This window comes from Pipistrellus kuhlii, unplaced genomic scaffold, assembly GCF_014108245.1.
Source record: "Pipistrellus kuhlii isolate mPipKuh1 unplaced genomic scaffold, mPipKuh1.p scaffold_m20_p_17, whole genome shotgun sequence".
NCBI lineage: Eukaryota > Metazoa > Chordata > Mammalia > Chiroptera > Vespertilionidae > Pipistrellus > Pipistrellus kuhlii.
In genome coordinates, this window is record NW_023425482.1 from 29,464,564 (window position 1) to 29,473,236 (window position 8,673).

Below are 8,673 nucleotides of genomic sequence, written 5' to 3' on the forward strand. Positions count from 1 at the left end.
TGATGTGTTCTCACGTGACCATGGCCGTCAACATCATCATCCACAGCAGCATCTTTTCCTTTTCCTGACATGCAGAGCCGTGCTTACGCCCCAGGGGTGGGCCGCACATTTGCACACATTAGTCCATGTCATCCTCACAGCCTCTGCCCAGGCCGGGACGATTTCTGTCCTCAACAAACCGATGCTGGCCCTGGCCGGTTCGGCTCCGTGGACAGAGCCTCGGCCCAGGGACTGAGGGGCCCCAGGTTCCATTCTGGTCGGGGGCGCAGACCTCCGTGGCCAGCTCGATTCCCGGCCCTGACCGGGGTGCATGCAGGAGGCAGCCAGTCCATCTCTCTCTCGATGTTCCTCTCTCTCTCTCCTCTCTTTCTCTCCCTGCCACCCTCTCTCTCAAAATCAATGGAAACATCTCCTCAGGTGAGGATTACAACAAAAAGCAAAAAGGCAACACAAAAACTGGTGCTTAGAGGACTGAAGTGGCCTGTCCACGGTCAGGAAGCTAGCAAGCCACGGGCCCACAATTCCCTGCGGGGGTTGGCCAGGCGCTGAACCGCTCAGCTGTGGGCAGCCCACTGCCCGCCACAGGGCAGTGCTCTCCACACACACAAGCATGCACGCACACACACACACACACACACACATACACACACACGCTCCAGCTCTAAGGCCAGCCTGCCCGCTCCCAGCAGGCCTTGTGCCGCAGCCTCCCAGGCCACAGAGCAGAACTCCCGCGGAAGGGCCTGTGCGTGTGCCTGGGAAGGTGAGTTTTATGCCCCTGTTGGGGCCGCTGGCGGATCCCGCCTCTTCTCCGTTATAAACTCTAATGTCCCCGCCGTAAAGATGTCCCCTCGGAGCTGACGGGAATAAATTGATCCCGGTGCTGGCAGGCACTCTTTCCTGCGGGCGGGGGCGCAGGCCTGGGGCGTGAGGGCGAGGCGGCAGGACAGGAGTCTGTGGCTGGGAGGCTCAGCAGAGGCTCTGCCCCTGGTCCCTGGCTCCCGCCCTGTTTACCAGAGGCCTTTTTAAAAAAACACATGGACCACAGCCTCACCTCCTCTGAGGAGGAAACGTCCGAAGAGGCAGGCGTCCTTCTGAGGGGTCCCTGGACCGGCCCAGGTTGTCTCGGGGGGCACAGAAGGGGGGCATGAAGGGGAGCAGTTGTGAGGACTATTATGTAAACACACACACACACACACACACACACGCACACACACCCTGGGTGGCTGCAGCCTTGGCTTCTTCATTCCCCTGCCCTCGATCGATAGCACATGTGGACGGAGTGGCCTGCAGCCCGGCCATGGCTCAGGCTGGCACCGTGGCACCTGTCGTTAGCAGAAAAGGCAGCTTGAGACGGAATCGAGGCACATCCCCCTGCAGGCCTGTCTGCCGCCTGCCCCCCGCCCCTTATAAACACCGCCACCCTCGCTGTCTTACCGCCAAGAAAGCACCTCCAGGAGCCCATGCCCACCCCCCTGCCACCTGCCCCCCATGTCCCCGGTGATGGACAGCTGTGTTGGACAGCTTCTCCCAGGAGCTCTGGTGCTGGCCAGGCCATCTCCCCCGGCCCCCGTGTGACCCCTGGGTGCTGCTGAGAGGGAGGTGTCACAGGGAGGCTGCTGGGGCTGGAGGAGGGGTGGCAGAGACCAGCTGCGGCCCAGCTAAGTCCCTCCAGCGGGGCACACACCTCCTTAGCCTTCCTCGGTTTGGGAGAGGAAAATACATTATTCTGCTAAACTAGTTGCCTCACATGCTTTCTTCTCCTCCTCCTGCCTTTGAAACAAAACAAAACACACACACATCAGCGTGGACACTGCCGCTCAGGAGGAGCTAAGCTCTCTGCCACCTCCTCAGGGCGGGGCCGGGCCTGGGTCAGAGCCTGGTGAACGGCGGCCGGAGCTCTGGGGCTGGCTCCGGGGGATTCGGTTCAGGGACACACCCACCTGGACCCTGTTCTTCCTCCCTCCTTTTTTCCCTTTTTAAAAAAGCACATTTGAATCAATTTCAGAAAGGCGGGTCTGGCCAGAGCGAAGGCGGTGCCCGCAGCCAGGGGAGGAAGGCCTGTTCTTGCAGGAATCTCCGTGCCTCGGGCCTCTGGGACAATAGTAAGTCAATGAGAACGCGCACTCACAGTTGTGCCCAGGAATGACAGCTGACTGGGCTCTCCAGCATAGTGCTTTGAGATCCACCCACAGCAATGCAGGAACCGACCATCCGTTCCTTTTCAGGGCCGAGCAGTATTCCATGGTGGGGGCAGCCCACAATGCGTTCTATCCGCTCAACCGGGAAAACCAGTTTCCAAAAAAGAAAACTTAAGCAAACCAGAGCCCGCTTCCTCAAGCTGCTCCTTGCTCGGGGCCTTCCCTGGGCCCTGAATGCTCGCGTCCCAGACCGTGGTGCAGCTGACACCTTCCCATCGTTCTCCTCAGAGGTCAAGGTCACGTCCTCAGAGGTCAAGGTCACACCCTCAGAGGCCTTCCCCCCCCCCCCCCACATTCCTCCCTGTGCCTCCATCCAAGCCACCCTCTACCAGTTCGCCCCGTTCTCCCCTCTCGAGGACGTGCCATTCCCTGGAGGCATGGGATGTACTGGTGAGGTGAACCCCCCCCTTGTCAGAAGAGCAAGGCCCTTACCTGCCTCGCCCACCGTCCTTCACGCCTAAGACATGGACCGGCATACAGTAGGCGCTCCCTAAGTGTGGCGAATAAACGTACGAGTGAATGAGTTAATGAGGTGAAGGGTCACTGTAGATTGAACGGCATTTTTTTTTTAATGTAAAAGACCTTGGCATTGAAAAAATATCTCAGAATCCCTGACCTAGTACAGGCATTTGGGGCGCCACCCACCAACCCTGGGGGGTACTCATAGATCATCTCAGAAGCCAGGAGAAGGGACAGAGCCGCCTGGACCTGGAAACCTATGTGACCCTGAGAAACCAAATTCCGCCCCCCCCCCCCCCCCAGACTGCCTCCCTCCCACCCCCAGGCTGTCCGGAGCTCCCACAAACCATCTGGAATGCGCCCCGTTTCCCTGCCTCTGACTGTGGCCACCGGGCGACGGAGGACACTCGTGCATAATTTACACACCGCCGAGCCCCGGGAGCCTGACAGCAGCCCTGGAGGCCCGGCCGTGTCTCCGAGAAGGACATCTGGTGACAGGTTAACTCCAGTCGGCCCTCCGCTCCCCCTCAGCTCCGAGGCAGAGAAGCTCCCCCTCGCCCACATCTGGACGCGCCTTTTTACTCTTCCCCTTTCGGGACCGGAATGCTGAGAGCAACTTTATTTACCGTAACCAGAACCGGAGCCGTGCCGATGCCGTCAGGAGGCGAGGGCAGCCCCCGGGGGGCCGAGGCACGTGCTGGCCGTTCCCGGCCGGGCGATCAGGATGCTTCCCCGGAGGCTGTGCACGGGGGCCAGCTCCTCTGCCAACAGGTACGTCTGCTCGCACACACACGCTCTGCCCAGATTCTGGCCATAAAAAGCGTTTTGATCTCAACGCACAAGGGGGTGGGCGGTGGGGGGTGCTAGCTGCAGAGCACTCAGCGATCTGCCGGCGAGTGCGAGGCTCGCTGTGGTCACAATGTGGGGAGGGTCCTGCCCGTGTGCGGTCCACGCAGCAGCCAGCAGAGGCTCCGGCCGGGGAGGGCCGAGGGGAGGCTGCCCAGCCCCCTCGGGAGCCCTGGCTACAGGATCTGTCTGGTAATGGCCGTGGTTCACTTTTATTTATTTACTTTAAATGGATTTTATTGATTTTTTTTCTTTTTTTTTTTTACAGAGAGGAAGGGAGAGGGATAGAGAGTTAGAAACACCGATGAGAAGGAAACACTGATCAGCTGCCTCCTGCACGCTCCCCACTGGGGATGTGTCTGCAACCAGGGTGCATGCCCCTGACCGGAATGGAACCCGGACCCTTCAGTCCGCAGGCCGACACTATCCACTGAGCCACACCGGTTAGGGCGTGTGGCTCATTGTTAGAATCTGCCCAAAACATGGAAAGCAAAACAGTCAGCAGAGGAAGGCAGTTGATACCTTGCAAGGGCTCGAGCACAGCAGCCTCTGTCTGACGTTTTGATCACGTACAGGAGACCCGCCTAGTCTTCTGCATCATCCGGAAGAGCCCGCGCAGCCGACAGAGAAACTAAGGTCTGAGCCGCATGAATCCTCCGGGGGGGAGGGGGGAACGCCGGCTGGCACCTAAGCAACAGGCCCCTCCCACGTCCACCAGTGCTCCGGAACCTTCCAGAAGCATGAGGACGGTGACCTACCGCACAGCTGGGCCTGGGTCCCCGCACAGCCTGCTCTCGTTTCCACGCTCCCTAGAGCCGGGACTTCCTGTTGGACTGTCCCCGACGCCCTGCGCGCCAGCGCGGCTCTCACCCTGACCCCGCGCTGGCCTGCTCGCCCCACGCTGAGTCCGGCGGCAGCATGCTCCCCGCGGGCCCTCTGTGTCGCTCGCTGCCTGCCTGCCTGCCTGCCTGCCGGGAAGGCAGTCACAGGGTCTGCTTCACGGCTACATGGCCCGTACGTAGCACATGGCTGCAGTGCGAATGCATCCATGGATGGATGGATGGATGGATGGACGGATGGATGGCGATATTTTAACCATATTATATCATTTCATCGCCACAGCCACCCTTTGATTAATAATAGCAGTTAGCACTTCCATTGTGTTAATTATATGCCAGGCGCTAGTCTAAATTCTGCATGGATGTTAACTCTTTTTTCCCCCCACCCAGTGACTTCTAGAGAGAGTGGAAGAGAGAGGGAAAGAGAGAGAGAAACATCCGTGGGAGAGAAACACATCCATGAGCTGCCTCCTGCATGAGGCCTGACCAAGGTCTGGGCTGGGGAGGAGCCCGCAACCAAGGCACGTGCCCTTGACCGGAATCGAACCGGGGACCCTCTGGTCCGCAGGCCCGACACTCGACCCGCTGAGCCACAGCAGCCAGCGCCAGATGCTAACTCCCTGAACTCTCAAGAGCTCTGTGAAGTAAGCACGATGGTGGTCTCGGTCTGCCCGGTGAAGAGACCCTCGGAGGCCACGCTGCCAGCGTGCGCTGTGCTTCCTCCCATTAGCGACGTGTCACGGAGCAGCAAACGGAGGATGGCGAGGGTCAGAGGACCAAGGCCCCCGCCCCTCCCGCCCCGCCAGGACTGCACTCTCATCACGCTGTTCAAGGTCAGGGTCAGGAGGCGAACCCCAACAGCCTGGCTCCGACGCCCGAGGAGGAAACGTGATCAGTGAGAGAGAGAGAATGGCGGGGTGGGGGAGAGGGGGTTGATAAGAGGCTAGTTTTTTTTTTGTTTTTTTTTTCAGGATTATTCTCCCCAAACTAGAGGTCCGGGGGTGGTGGGGAGTCCAGGAAGAATGAGGACGGGGGCCCTCCCCACACCCCGAGTCTCCTAAAACCACTGGTTTTGGTGGGAGAGGGAGAGATTCCCGGGCACAGGCCACACAGCAGGTCCCACACCGCGTGTGCAGGGAACGCCACCTCCGTCCAGCCGGGCGAGGTCCCGAGAGGCTCCTCCGGGGGTGGAGGTGATGGCATCCGTGGCAGAGCGGCCGGGGTGGGGGCCAGGACAGGAGGAGGATTACAAACAGGAAGAAGGGGGGGCGGGGATCCCTGACATAGCGGGTGGGAGTGATGCCTTCAGACGATGCCTTCAGAGAGAGATGCCGTGCGGAGAGGGCTCCAGGACGCGGGGAGACAGCCAGCTTAGCTTCTTAAACATAAACGTCGAGGTAAAGGGGACGGTAGGCGGTGTCCCTGGGGCTGGACGTCGAACGCCCAGAGAAAGAAATGACGGTGCGATCGTGAGGACAGCTGCTGAGCCCAGCCCGCCAGGCTCAGGGGTTGAGCGTTGACCTAGGAACCAGGAGGTCACCGTTCAATTTCCGGGCAGGACACACGCCCGGGCTGTGGGCTCAATCCCCAGTGGGGTGGGGGTGGGGGTGGGGGTGGGGGTGGGGGGTGGGGGGGGATGCAGGAGGCAGCAGATCAATGATTCTCTTCCATCTTTGCTCTTGCTCTCTCTGTCTCTCCCTCTCCCTCACTGAAATCAATAATATATAATTTTTTTTTTAAAGTAAAAGAAAACTGTTGAGCTGGCAAAGGAGAAAGGAGAAGAGATGGGAGGGGCTGTCCCCCTGCTCTCCCTCCTCCGATCCTGTCCCTCCCACAGGAGCTAGGAAGGATGCAGGGCTGACAGGCATGGGGTTGATGAGCTGAAGGGCATTGTGGGGCCAGGGTGAATGCAGGTGCCACCCCGACTCCCACCGCAGCCCCAAGGAGGACCCTCCCTCTCCCCCTCCGAGCCCCGGCTCTCGGCTCTCAGCAGACAGAACCCGGAGGAGATGCCTCCTGAGTCACAGGGCAGGGAAGCCATCACCCTGAGCCACTGGCAGGCCTGGCCCAGGCTGGGAGGAGGGCCTGGGGCTCTGGAACCAGACCTGCCCGTCTGAATTGTACCCACAGAGCCCAAAGGGGCTCCCCCCACCCATGAGCCCGGCCGGAGAGGCGCCCCCCCCGGGCCAGTCTCACCGCACACGAGCTCTCTCTGAAGCCCAGCTGCGGCCTCTCGGAGGTGTTTGATCTGCTCTGTAAAAAGGGGACGTCTTGCTAGAGAAAGTAGCAGAGTGTTTTCCCACTTCTTTTAAGTTGGCTGCCAGAAAGATGCTAAATGAGTTCATGGAGGCATCCTTTAGGAATGGAAATGAGATTCCTGGCAGACCCCCCCCCCCTCAGGCACACCCCCAAATGCGGGGCAGGGGGAGGGCGGGGGAAGGACAGACCAGAGGGCGCCAGGACCTCACACCTCTTCCCAGCAAATGGCAGATCAGAGCTAATAGCTGTGAACCGGGCCCCCAAGCCCTCCTTCCCGGGTTGGAAAGTGGGCACCTGTGGGATCCCCCCCCCCCCGCCCTGCCCCGGGGTTCCGGGACGCCCCAGGGACCACCACGTTCTAGACCTCAGCCGCGGGGTCCACTGCCTGGTGATGGCCAGACTTTACTTTTCACGCCCCGAAGGCAGCGGGAAGCCAAGGTTTTCTTTTCATAAATCCGATTCCTGTGTGTCTTTCCCCCTCTCTCTGCCGGGAGCCCCCTCCTCTGGGAGGCCTTGCGCGCAGACCCTCGGCGAGGCTGCTGCCCGCGGGGCGCGGGGAGTCAGACCTCGGGCGCGGGCACTCGCCGTGGCCAGCGCAGCCGGAGTTTAGGTGCAGAGAGGACAGACCCAGGCTGCTGCGAGGGTGGGCGGTGCGGGGCCCTGGGGGAGGGCCGGTGGGTAGGAATCAAGCTCTGGCCACCAAGACCAGACCGCCCTCCGTGGAGATGCCCGCACCGGCCGGCGCCTGGACGCCGGGTCCCCACGCTGCTGGGCAGGCGAGGGGCTGCAGACAGACACCCTCAGCTCCGGGTAGCTGGCGGGGAGGGGGAACGGGGGACTTGGCCACTGGAGAGCCAGGGCGCACAGGGGAGACCCCGGGGACCCAGCCCGCCTGCTCCCCAGCGGCCCAGGAGGGAGAGGGTAGGCTGTGCCCACAGCAGTTCGATCCGGAAAGGAGTTTCAAGTCCTGGGCTTGGAAAATAGCCTGGCTCCCCAGGTCTTTCCAAAGTAGTCTTGTAGTCTTCGCAGCTCTCCGCCCCTCCTCAGCGCCAACCCTCGGAAAGAGTCCTGAGGGGAGGGCTGGAGTACTGATCACCTCAATCCTTCCCCTCTCCCCCCTCCCCCCCAGCTTTCAGGGGGAGAAAAGCACAAACCCACCCCCATCCCAACAGGCATGCCCCCCCACCCCGCCCTGCCCCCTCCCCCTCCCCCCTCCGGGGAGGGGAGGGATAGGAGCCTGGTCTCCCAGCTGGGCTCCCCATCAATAACTTGGTTATCACCCAGGTGCCTCCGCCCCGCCCCGGGGCGCCCCGTCCCGCTCTCTGCGGGGCATCAGAAAATGAAACCTCCCTGCCCTCCTGGCCCGCCAGGCCCAGCCGGGCCCGGACTGAGGAGGGGGGGGGGCGCGGGGGGCTTCGGGCGCAGGCCCAGTGGGGCCTCCTTCAGGGCGCGGGTGCCCACCCAGCGCCCATGGCCCGGCAGGCCCCACCCCAGCCCGCAGGGTCAGGCTGGGCCGGAATAAGAGGGTCTGCAGGTGGGAGGTTCAGGCCTCCCAAAGAGGCCACCTCTCCCCTCTTCAGGGGCCAGGCCAGAAGGAAACCCCTTCGCTGGGGACTCAGTCGTGGCCTGCGGCCTTGGGGTACAGCCCTTCACCCCGCTAAGCAAAGCTAAGCTGCCAAGGACGCCCTATGTCCGGGAAACCTGAGGGGGCAGGTTGCTAGTGAGGTTCTTTGTGGCCCAACAGAGGTCATGACCCTGGGCACCCCCAGGCCCTAATGAGGATCAGCCCCCAAGTGTCAGGCCCTGATCTGGGAACCGCAAGTCCAAACCCGCCACCCAACCTCCCCAGCAGCAGCTCCGCCCAAAGCTGACAAGGTGGGGCGGAAGGGGGAGGGCGCCCTGCGGACCAGGCTCCTTGCCCGTATGGACCCCGGTGGTGGCATCCCGCTGGCACCCGCAGCCCCGCTCAACAGTACAGACCAACCGGCACCCGGTCCCCGTTTTCATTAATTTAATTAAGTCTCGGCCTCACAGCAGCGCCCGAGCCTCACCCGCGCCCTGACGCCTAGGCG